Source organism: Miscanthus floridulus, chromosome 8 (assembly GCF_019320115.1).
Source record: "Miscanthus floridulus cultivar M001 chromosome 8, ASM1932011v1, whole genome shotgun sequence".
NCBI lineage: Eukaryota > Viridiplantae > Streptophyta > Magnoliopsida > Poales > Poaceae > Miscanthus > Miscanthus floridulus.
Genome location: NC_089587.1, coordinates 171660900 through 171673863, shown reverse-complemented (window position 1 = coordinate 171673863; position 12964 = coordinate 171660900).

Here is a 12964-nt window from a genome sequence, read left to right as displayed (position 1 = left end):
CAAAAGTTCTGACTCCCAGTCACTTAGCCTACGCGGTGACTATGGATGTCGGAAGTCTCAACGTGAGTCGGAACTTCCGATAGTCGGAAGTCCCGATCCAAGCCGAGAGTCCCAGCATCGGTGGTTCTGACTGGCTGGCTGTCTGCGCTCATTGGAAGTCCCGATGTACATCAGAACTTCAGATTGTCAGAAGTCTCAGACCTTGTCGGTAGTCTCAACACCTGGAGCTTTACTAATTTGATTTACTGCGCACATCGGAAGTCCCGACGTACGTTGAAAGTTCCGACCATCGGAAGTCCCAACATTTGTCAGGAGTTCCGACATTGACTTGCACACGTGGACTTCTGACCCTTTGTGAACAGTGTTTTCTATTAACGTCAGAAGTCCCGAGATCTACGTTGGAACTTCTGACGTAGATCTAAACGGTTAGATTTTCACTTGGAGTATAAATACCCCTCTCTTCACTTCTAACCGGTATGGACTCATTTACAGCTAACCCACTTCATGCTCAATAGCTCCCAAGCAACTAAAGCACCCCTCTCCTTCCCCCTTTGCTCTAATCTTCGATTTCCTTAGGGTTTTGAGTGAAAGGAGAGTGGATTAAGTGAGAGCATCACCTTGGCAAGCTTGAGCACTTGATTTCTTCATCAAGCCAGTTGATTTTGCGTCTATTACTCTTGGAGCTTTGCCCCTAGCCGGCTAGGCGTTGCCTAAGAGCTTCCATCTTGTGGAAGAGCCCTGGGAAGTTTGTATTACCCTTTGATTTCTTAGTGGAAAGCTCAAGTGACCTTTGTGGTCGCTTTAAGAGAGGCAAGGAGGTGGAAGAGATTCAGACCTTGGTGGTCACCTCAACAACAAGGACGTAGGAGCTCCTTTGTGGGGTTGCCGAACCTTGGGATAAATCCTTGTGTCCTGCGTGCTTGTTGTTATTGTGATTGCTAGAGATTACTTGTATTTGTTTGTCTTTTTCTCTCCCAAACTTCCATTTTAGGGTTTGGACTCGATCTACGGTTTGGAAGCATTACGGCGTCAAGGGTGTGACCCAACATCTTCACCAAACCACTAGGAAGTGAGGTTGTAGGATTATTTATCCACAAAGTTAAATTTGGCACTGCTTTTGTAGTTCATGTAGGCGTCGAAACTACTGACGTTTGTGTCGGAACTTCTGACAACGTCAGGAGTTCTGACCCAAACGCCAGGACTTCCGACATTGACTGGCAGATTTGAACTTAGCATTTGTAGTAAATTTTTAGATACGCCTATTCACCCCCCTCTAGGCATTGTTAGATCCTTTCAATTGGTATCAGAGTCAGGTCTTCTCTTTGCGCTTCACCGTGTGAGAAGAAACAATGTCGGAGTCCTACAAGATGCAAGCTGTTGCTGTCGAAATGGCCAAGAAAATAGCTGAAGAGTTGATGTGTGCTCAAGCCAAGCTCTTTCAAGATGAAATGAAAAAGATGCAAGATGAGATGAGCAAGATGAAGGAAGAATTGAGCAAGAAGGTTGATGATGCAATAAGTGGCAAGAATGATACAAGTGACAAGAATGAAGCAAACAAAGATGCCGCTAGTGATATTGGAGCCGGTGAGCATGCTCATGGAAAGGGAATATATTCAAACATGAGCTTTGACTATGGACAACTCATTAAAGGTTCAACACTACATACTCCGTCTGTCAATATTGGCAAGCCACCTCACTTTGATGGAACAAGATACACCGATTGGTCTTACAAGATGAAGATGCATCTCATTGCCGCAAGACTTTGGGAAGTTGTGGATGTTGGTGTGATGGTTCCTACCGATGAAGATAGAGAGATAACTCTAGAAGAAGTGCACAACCTCCATCAAAATGCACAAGCCATAGCATTGCTTGTATCAAGCCTAGCTCTAGATGAGTTTAGAAAAGTGAATGGAATGGAAAGTGTAAAACAAATTTGGGATACTTTGAAAGTATCATTTGATGGAGATAAAAGTGTGAGAAAAGGCAACATAGAGTTACTTCATGGTGAATTGGAAAGATTTGTATTCTTGCAAAATGAAACAACACAATCCATGTTTGATAGGCTCATGGCATTGGTCAACCGCATAAGAGCTCTTGGAAGCACCGAATGGGATGACAACAAGGTTGCTAGAAAGATGTTGAGAACCTATAGAGCCAAAAACAACATGCTAGCATCCGTGATCATGGAAAGGCCTGGTTATGATGAGATGACACCTCAAGAAGTTCTTTGAAAACTCAAGCATCATGAGTGCAATCAATGCTCACAATCAAAATCCTAATGCAATGGGGTTCAACAAGAGTGCAGCCCTTAAAGCAACTCAACAACATGAAGGTCAAGGTTTAAGTCAAGAAAAGAAGAAGAAAGTGAAGGATGATTCCTCAAGTGGAGAAGAAGATTCTGATGCGGAGGTTGCATTTGTGATTAGAAATCTTAGAAAGTTTATGAAGAAGAAAAGCAACCGCAAGACCTATGGTGATGGAAAGAGAAGGTTCAAAAAGAGATTTTGCTATGGATGTGGTCAAACCGGTCACTTCATAGCCGATTGTCCTAATGAGAAAAAGAAGCACAAGCACAATAAGGATGAAGACAAGAAGAACAAAGGCAAGAAGAGAGGTGAAGCTCATCTTGGGGAAGAATGGGAGTCAAGTGATAGTAACTCAAGTGATGATGAGAAGAAGAAGAAGGGAGCCGTAAACATCACCATCCACCACTCTTCTTCACCGACCATGATCTTCCCCGACTCAACTTCACCACCAAAACTCTTCTCCAACCAATCTTCACCACCGAGGCGCTTCTCCAACCTCATCAACAACGACTACTACACCCCAACTTGTCTAATGGCAAAAGGGGAGAAGGTACATACTACGCCCATTTCCTCTAGTGATGAGGATGATAGTTGTGATGATAACATAGAAGAAATTGAAGCAACCATGATAAATAAATTTGGTAAAAAGGCCTTCACTAAAATAAAAACACTAATGAAGAAATTAGAGAAGAGGGATAGATGCTTAGAGATGCAAGGAGATATAATCACTCAAGAGAGAGAAAAATCTTGCTCTTGAAGCATCTATCGCCGAGGAAAAGATGAAGGTTGAGAAGTTAACCGTTGAATTGTCTTTAGCCAATGACTCAATTGGGAAATTGACTAAGGAACATGCCTCAGTTAATGATCAAGTGGCTAGCCTCAAGAATGAGAAGAGTATAGCTCAAGAAAGCCTCACAAGCTTGGAAGAAAAATATCAAAATCTTGAGCTAAACTATAGTACTCTTTGGGCTAGCACTTTAACTTCTCCTAAGGCAACCAAAGACTCTAATGTCTCCACTAGTGATGGTTGTAAAAGATGCTATAAAATTGATGTGAATACATATACAACTAACCTTGTTGAATTAGAGAAGAAATACAAGGAGATTCATAGGTTGAAGATGATATTGAAAAATGGGTGCAAGTGTTAAGAGCAATCTAACAAGACTATATACAAGTCATCAAGACACCCATCAATCAAGGAAGGCATTGGCTATAATAGGTATGATGGAAAGGCCAATGGAAGGAACATGATCAATGATGTGCCTTGTGTAAAGTTCAACAAGGGTGTTGCTCTTGATGAGCTTATATGCAAGGCCAACAACAAGCAAGGTCTACATTCCAAAGATCCAACCTACAAGTAACAAGACAATCAAGACGAAGCAATCCGATGTCCCAAAGCCACAAGCACCACTTCCACGGTGCTATGCTAGTGACTATATGTGTTGTTGGGGCAAGGATGGCAAGATTGTGGTCAAGTATGTTGGTGCCCAAAAGAGAAAGGAAATTATGAGGAGTGTTTGGGTGCCCAAGTTTTATGTGACTAACCCCCTAGGACCCAAATCTTTTTGGGTACCTAAAACAAAAGCTTAATTTGTCTTTGTACGAATATTCCTCCGATGGAACAAGTTGGGTGTTGGATAGTGGATGCACCAATCACATGACCAGAGAGAAGGACATGTTCACATCATTCCAACCAAGTCATGATAAAAGTGGAAATATTGTGTTTGGTGACAATGGAAAAGGTGAAGTCCTCGGTTTGGGTAAAATTGCTATATCAAATGATAATTCCATTTCAAATGTTTTACTTGTGAATTCATTGAGATACAATTTGTTGTTCGTCTCACAACTTTGTGAGATGGGTTACAATTGTCTCTTTATGGATAAGGGTGTGAAAGTCTATAGAAGGGAGGATTCCTCTATTGCATTTATGGGTCATTTAAAAGGGAAACTCTATCTAGTTAATTTCACATCAAATAGAGTAAATCCCGAGACTTGTTTAATGGCAAAATTTAGCATGGGTTGGTTATGGCATCACCAACTTGCCCATGTTGGGATAAGGAACTTGGCCAAACTTCAAAAAGGCGAACACATCCTTGGACTAACAAATGTTTCTTTTGAGAAAGATAGGATTTGTAGTGCATGCCAAGTGGGAAAACAAGTTGGAGCTAAACATCCCGTCAAGAATGTTGTGACAACCGAAAGGCCATTGGAGTTGCTTCACATCGACATATTTGGACCCGTCGCTTATATAAGCATTGGTGGTAACAAATATGGTTTTATAATTGTTGATGATTATTCTTGTTTCACTTGGGTATTCTTTTTGCGTGAAAAGAGTGAAGTCCAAGGTATCTTCAAGAAGTTTGCAAGAAGAGCCCAAAATGAGTTTGATGTCAAAATCAAGAGAGTTAGAAGTGATAACGGGATGGAGTTCAAGAACACCAACATTGAAGAGTTTCTTGATGAAGAAGGAATCAAGCATGAGTTTTTGGTTCCATACACTCCACAATAAAATGGTGTTGTGGAGAGGAAGAACCGAATGCTCATAGAAGCCACAAGGGCAATGTTGGATGAATACAAGACTCCAACCAACTATTGGGCGGAAGCGGTCAACATGGCATGCCATGCTATCAACCGCTTATATCTTCACAAGAAAAGAGAAAAGACCGCCTACGAACTTCTAACCGGTAAAAAGCCTAAGGTGCACTACTTTAGAGTTTTTGGATCCAAGTGTTTCATACTTAACAAGAAATCCAAAAGCTCTAAGTTTGCACCAAAGGTTGATGAAGGTTTCATGCTTGGTTATGGTACTAATGAACATGGATATCGTGTTTTCAATAAAACCACCGATTTGATTGAAATCGCGGTAGACGTGACCTTTGATGAAACTGATGGCTCTCAAAAGGAGCAAGTCAATGTTGAGAATGTAGGTAATGAAGAAGCTCCACACAAAGCAATCAAGAAGCTTGCCATTGGTGAAGTAAAGCCCGTCGAAGATGAAGATGAAGACCATGTTGTGCATGATGATCTTGATCCAACCATTCATCATGTCTCATCCAATGAACATGGTGAAGCTTCCGCAATAAGAAATAATCAAGATGGGAGATCAAATGAAGCACAAGGTCATTCTCATGAAGATGGTGTCAACAATGAGCAAGCTCAATCTCAACTCAACAATAAAGAAAGAAGTGAAGTCAACCCTCCACAAGCTCATGATTGTGATCTTCCAATCGATCATGACCGTGATGATGATGATGATGGCCCTATCCAAAGACAACTCAAATGCCACATCCTAGAGTGCATCAATCCATTCAACAGGATCATCCCATTGATAACATTTTGGGGAGCATTCGATGAGGGGTAACTACATGTTCCCGTTTAGCATGTTTTTGTGAATATTACTCTTTTGTTTCTCCTTTCAAACCTCATAGGGTGGAAGAGGCACTTGATGATCTGGATTGGATGATAGCCATGCAAGATGAGTTGAATAACTTCACTCGAAATGAAGTCTGGTCCTTGGTGGAAAGACCTAAGCAAAATGTGATTGGAACCAAGTGGGTCTTCCGCAACAAGCAAGATGAGCATGGCGTGGTAACAAGGAACAAGGCAAGGTTGGTGGCTCAAGGATTCACTCAAATTGAAGGCTTGGATTTTGGGGAGACCTATGCATCGGTGGCTAGGCTAGAATCAATTCGTATTCTACTTGCCTATGTCGCTCATCATGACTTCAAGTTATATCAAATGGATGTGAAGAGTGCATTTCTCAACGGCCCCCTATCCAAGTTGGTGTATATAGAGCAACCACTGGGCTTTTAAGACCCCAAGTATCCAAACCACGTCTACAAGCTTGACAAGGTGCTCTATGGGCTCAAACAAGCCCCTAGAGCTTGGTATGATTGTTTGAAGGATTTCCTACTCAAACAAGGTTTTGAGATAGGAAAGGCCGATGCTACTTTGTTTACTTGCAAAGTCAATAATTGTAACACCCCAGGTGTTTGTCACCAGTTAAGCAATGGGTTTAAACTCAACCATGGCATGTTAAGTGGTGATGGAGACGTTAGGTCAAACATATGAAAATGAGCCACCACTTAAACTTGGACCATGCACCATTGCTTACTTCGATGGTGACCTTCTGTTATGCATCAATCACAACTATTGTTGGCAAGAGTGAAGATTTAGAACTTTTAGTGTTGATAGACAACTGATTGGTTACTAGTCGGAAGCTTAACCTCTAGCTAGGTGACAACTTTTTGCTAATTACGAAGGCTATGTCTTGTAGAGCAATGTTAAGCAATGTAACAGCAAGCCGTTTAGCAATGCAACTACTGCTTTGTTTTCCAAAACGTATGCTATCAAGTCAATTCCATCTTGGACAATCACACAGATAGTACAAGATGTTGTATCGGCTACGTAAGGAGCTTGCGAAAGCACATCCCTAGTTTCAGTCAGCATCTTTGTGCCCCTAGGTGCCACTAACACATGTGTCTGGACTCTATTGGATGAAGTGCCAAAGGATATATAGGAATGGTTCCTTATCTCTGTAGGACAGTCCCTCCATGTAGAGTATGCTTTGTGTCCCGAAAACATAGCCACAAGTCCAATGCTTGTGCATCATCAAGTTAGTGTCTAAATCAAACGATTTAAGTTGTTTCCTGAGAACCACATATGGAAAACCTTAGTCTACATCCTCAGAGAAAAGAGCTGCTGCTGCTGCTATACAAAGAGATCGAGAGTATAGAACACACACCACAATGTGTGAAACAAAGAAAGAGAAGAACGAGAAATCTGTCCAGATTTTAGGGTACAAAACCGAACATCTTCAAGCTAACGAATAGTGACTCAAACATGGTTGGAATGGCCTCAAACTTTGGTGACCTCATTCCTCACTTAGGACATGTCGATGCCTTATGTTTGTTTGAGGATTGGTTGAGTGAGACATCGGATTTGAAGAGATGTTTTGTCAATTCGGTACGCTATAATTACAGAATAGAGCAGTTTCGGTAGCCGCATTTTTTGGATAGTCAAATAGTGTCTGTTTGAGCTGAATTTTGGTGAGCGGTTAGGGGACTCATGGATCTATATTCCTATCAAAATTCATGCACAATGGAGCACTAGTTTGTGAAATATGAACAGAAAACCAAAGAGTACAGAATCTGTAATTTCTTTGTGACTGCGATCATCCTTTGCATTCGAAAGTTGTGTTTGCAATTGATGCCAAGGTATGCAACACGGTCAATAATTGTTGCTAGATAATCCTTTAGATGCCCTAAAGAAGACTCCTTGGACCCCTTTGTACCTTGTTCTTAGCCTCTTCTATCAACAATGTTCGAGCAATCAAGGTGTTCTACGAGTCAATTTGTACCCTTGCAAATCGGAAGTAATTTGAAAGGTGTCAAACAACAGATTTCCAATTGTGAATTGGAGATATTGACTGACATTAGAAATGAAGCCCCAATGTCAAAAGTAGTTCCACAAAGATAGTTTTGATATAGTGCAAGTCAACTCAACGTACTGAGCAACTACACCATGAAGGAGAATTGTACTCAAAATACATGGTAGGGAACTATTTCCCTAGTTTGAGGAAATACTTGCAACTGTTATTGTACTCTAGGCCTCACTATCCATCATCCTTGGCAATGTTTTCCAATGTTGCCTTGTCATTTGGTGCCTTCCATGTGTTTTACCCAAGAGGTTACATCAACTTAACCCAGATTCCCGATGCCACTTAAATTCTAAGGTTCCCTTAGCTAATGAGCATCGAAATTGCTGGGTAGACAAAGGCAGCTATCACATTCATCTTCAATCAATAGACTCAGATAATACAGTGTTGTTATCAGAAAAAGAGCACTGCACACATGGAACATTATGTAGCTTTCCATCAGTTGACATCTGAGTGATTGCACCGCTACAACCAGTTTGGATATTGGTTAACTAACTTCTCATACCCTTAAAGGAAGTTTACCCTATCTATGATCACATCCTTTACAAAAAGTTGTGCTCAAGCCACTTTAGTAGAGAACTGCTTTTCAAACCTTGGGAACAAATATAGCATCATTGCAAGGAATATCCGTCAACAGACTGTGGTCTAGTGCAAAGTCCATAAGGCCTGTGCTATATCCACTAGGGAAGTAGATGTTACAAGTAGTTAGTATATGCTTGAATCACTCTTCGTACATCGAGGACGAAGTACGTAGGACAGTGCTATCTTGGATTCCTCCCAATGTAACAATACTTTATGGAAGCCAATGAACGAAATCCTTTTGACAAAAATTTATTACAAAGAACAAGTATAGAAAATTATCTTGACCAATTTGGTCCCTCTGATGCTTGAAGCTATGTAGCCTAAAGCTATCGCTGATATTGGAAACTGGTAGCATGTCTCTCTTCCATAAAAGTCTTTTGTCCTGAATCTCGGGACGTGATTCCTTTAAGGGGGGAGGGCTATAACACCCTAGGTGTTTGTCACCAGTTAAGCAATGGGCTTAAACTCAACCATGGCATGTTAAGTGGTGATGGAGACGTTAGGTCAAACATATGAAAATGAGCCACCACTTAAACTTGGACCATGCACCATTGCTTACATATCGCCCTTTCTAAAATGTATGCTTGAGTAATGCTGGATGTACTTGTTTCATGTGTCTTGCATCAATATCCATCTATATTGATCCATGGAAAAGTTTCGTGAAGTTTGGAATCAAGAAGTCACATGAAATGACAAGTTATGTCCTTGCCTGGATTGTTTTATAAAGTGAATGGAATTCTAGATCATCAACCAAACCTTGAAACCTTGCCCAAATGACTCTAATTGAACTCTAGAACAAAAGTCATAAAGGGTTCGTGTTGAGCGGAGGACAAGAAAATACCTCAATCGGTCTAAAACTCGGATTTAAGCTTTACCGTGATGCTACTTTGACCGGTGTTGACCAATCACTTACAGCGCTTGCATGAAGTTGCACCTTAAATAAAATTTGAAGTTTGAGTGGAGTAGAACAAACTTTGTTTTTCAACCAAGAGCTAGATCAGCTTGTAAACAAGTCAAACCGAGCCCTCAATTTGGAATCCATGGCTGTTTTTGGGGCTCGAAATTTTGTCTAAGTCTGAAAAACTGAAGATCAGTTTTTCTAGTTTCTTGTGACCATATTTGATGCCTTGTAGTTTGCTAACCAGCTCGAATCTGAGCATGATACTTTAAGCAATGTTGGAGATATCGCGCAGCTCTACAACTTTCATTACTACGGATTGTGCCAAAATTAACTGGTTTAGGAGATATGGAGGGATAAAAAGCAGGGTTCAGTTGTATTTTTGTGGTAGTATTGAATTCTTCCAGTAATTGAAATAGGGCCGACACAGTGCACGGCGTTGTAGGCCGCGTGTTGCACTCGCTCGACGTAGCCACTTGCATGCCCGCCAGCTCGCCTTGGGCATGTGCTGAAGACATGAGATGGACGCCATTGTCTCTCCCATCCTCTGCATTCTCTCTCTTTCTCCCTTGCTGTTCTCCTCCTTTAGCCAGGCCCGACGACAACAAGAAGCCATGGCCACCGAGCTATACTCCATGGCCGCCCTGTTCCCCTGCTCCCTCTCCATGGCCATCGGTCCGAGCACCGCTGCTTGCCGACGTCCCGGCCACCTCGGTCGTCCTCGCTCCACCGACGCGCCTCGGTCGGTCGCCAGTTAAGCTGGCCCCGAGCCTCATCGAAGCCTCGCCACGGCCAAGCTATCTGGGTCGTTGTGGCCGTGTTGCACCCCATGGCTAGCCTCGTGGGCTTCCCTAGGAACGTGCACGCCCCCAGCACCGCCACTCGCCGCCGGTGAGCTTGACCATCCCGAGCCGACCATCTTCCCCTGCTCTCTGTTGTGGAAGCTGAGAAGGACCGCGGGCAAGAATTTGAAAAAGTGGAAGGGTCGTTCTACGAATCTGTGACTCATGTGAATAGTGCTCATAAGGACTGGTTCGCTAGGATCTGTATTAGTAAGAAGTATAGGGTCCGCGATGCAAGATTTACATTCTTTTTCTTTGGATTTTATCAGATTTGGATGATCATCTTTGAAAATTCGTAGTAATTAGTAGAAAAATTGTAAAATAGTAAATGATGACTTTTTGGAATCCCTGCAAAATTTTATATGCAGTAGATCTATAATATGGCATGTTTTAGTTTAAATATTTTGCTGTAAAAATAGATTTATGCAGTTAAGTTCTTAATACTAGTTATGTCTTGTCTTTTTCGTAACTATAGTTGTTTTGCTCAAATAATTGTGAAATTTTTGCAGAGTGATACTAAGGTTATTCTTGATGTCTGGTAAAAATTTAAATATTTTAGGCTTGATAGTTTAAGATCTATAAAAATAACAAATTACCTATATTGCTTTGCTCCTATTCTAAATAGTCCTGTATGTTTGAATGAATTGGCTTAGTTAAGTTATTAATAATGACTTTATAATAATACATGAGTTGTAGTACTTTTATTAAGCTTTTCAAAAAGCAAAATATCATGATTTTTGGTTAAGTAGATCTTGAGTAATACTTGCTTAAATCTCTGTGGCTGTTTCTGCCTAAACCCAGAGAGGGTTTCCTTGTTCTTACTGTGGGGCCTTCTTAATAGTAGAATTAGCTTTAGGTGTTTACAACAAAGTTGTTTAGAATTTGCTAATATTTCTAAAAAGTCTAGAACCACATTTATTGGACATGTATAACTCCATTTATAGCTGTTTAAAGTGGCATATCAGTTTCCGTCCATGTTTTAGACAGAGATTCATTAATTGGATTAATTGGCCTTGTTATCTGTAGAATCATCTTAAGATGATAATTAGAAAGTCATAGATAACTCACTTAAATATCTTGTGTTAAATTTCCAGGGCATTTGGCCAAACATTTTGTGAGTTATGACTGTTCTAAGTTGGTCTTCAGAAATTGTAGTTCTCTGGAATTTCTGGACCAGATTTGATAAATGTGACTGTTTGACCCTTTTAACTTGGGAATCATGCTGGGATGATTAAATATGAATTGTAGACAATTTCATAGGATTTCCAGATTGTCTTGTTCCATATCTTTTGGATAAGTACAACTCTAGTTATAAGCTTGTGAATTTACATGGCAGAATCTGTCCATGTCTGGACAGAGGTGCTCAATTGTGCTTGATTGACCTTGTTAATGGTGGAATCACCTTGTGATGATAATAAACATGTTTTAGATAATTTAATAATCTTTCTATAAAGCTAAGGTTCATGCTTGTTTGATGTCTGTAACTCCAGTTATGCCAATTTGAATCTACTACTACTTTTCTGTCCTAGTTCGGTGCAGATCTAAAACATTGGCATGTTTGACCTAGTTAGCTTTGGAATAAGCTTTTAGTGATAGTAACAATGTTGTAGGAAATTTCATTATCTGTCCATAAAGTCTAGGATCACCTTCTTTGGATGTTTGTATCTCCAGTTGTGGGTGAAACAAGTGTTATCCGTGCTGCTGTCCAAATTATGTGCTGTGCTTTATAAGTTGACTGCTTTCACCTTGCATTGCCTTATGTGTTGCTAAGTGTAACTCATGCCTTTCATGGTGTTAAATGAAGTCACCTGAGATATTAAATTGTGATAGATGTTTTCAATGGAATAGCTTAACTCAAGTTATCTGGTGTACCATGCTTGATATGCTCACTATCTTTCTATAATAGATTATGTGATGCATCTCGTATTGCCGTTCTTTTATTCATGCACTTGCATCTTGCATCTCATCTAGGTACGCTAGATGAACCACGTGAAGGACGTGATGTTGGATCCAAACCCGAGGAAGGTGCTTGGTGAACCTATCCCAAAGATGGAAGGACTTAGCGAGTGTCATCTAACAAACACTGACCTAGTGTTGGATCATAGGCAAGCCCCAGAGCATTCTAAGTCTTCCATGTTTTTACAAATATCTTAAGTATCTTTTATTGTTGATGATGCATTAAGTATAGGAATTTGTTGGAACCAATTGTTGCATTATATATCTATCCTTGTCTAGATATCGCACTTGAATCCTATTTAAGTTCAGGAATAGGTTAAATGCTTAGCCATGCTTAGTGCAGTAGAAGTCGGGTGATTTCCTGTCACCTACGAGCTTTAGGATGAGGTGGATCACGGTTGGCTATATTTGCTATCATGAAAAAGAACCATGTGTTAATAATGAAAAGAGACCGGACGGGATGACGTTAGTGCAGCAACAAGGCATGGAGGTCTTGGGTGTGAATCTATCCCCGTCTGTGTCGTTTAAGGACCGATACGCTATATGTCCTTATGTCATATTGAATGCTGCCTAACACTTAGCTGGCCGGATAAGTTGTTCCGACTGCGAAGCCTAGTAGCTTGACTCAGGCCGGGAACACGAGCAGTGGCATGCATTCTAGAGGTAGTAAGGATGTGTGGAGAGCTATTGGCATAAGCCCAAGGTAGGTTAGAGTCTCGATCACCCTTGGCGGAGTGGTTCTCTGAGAATGCCGATCTGTTCGGACTCGCAACTCCTAAGTTATGCCAAAGGTGACTTGATTGCGACCCTGACAGGGGAAGCAGGGTTTGTGTTAGGAATACCCCTCTAGCTAGATAGGAATCGATTCAAATCGCCATCTCTCCTGGATAGTGAGAACTTGACTGAGCAGCGACAACGTAGATTCACTTAATTTAACGATATG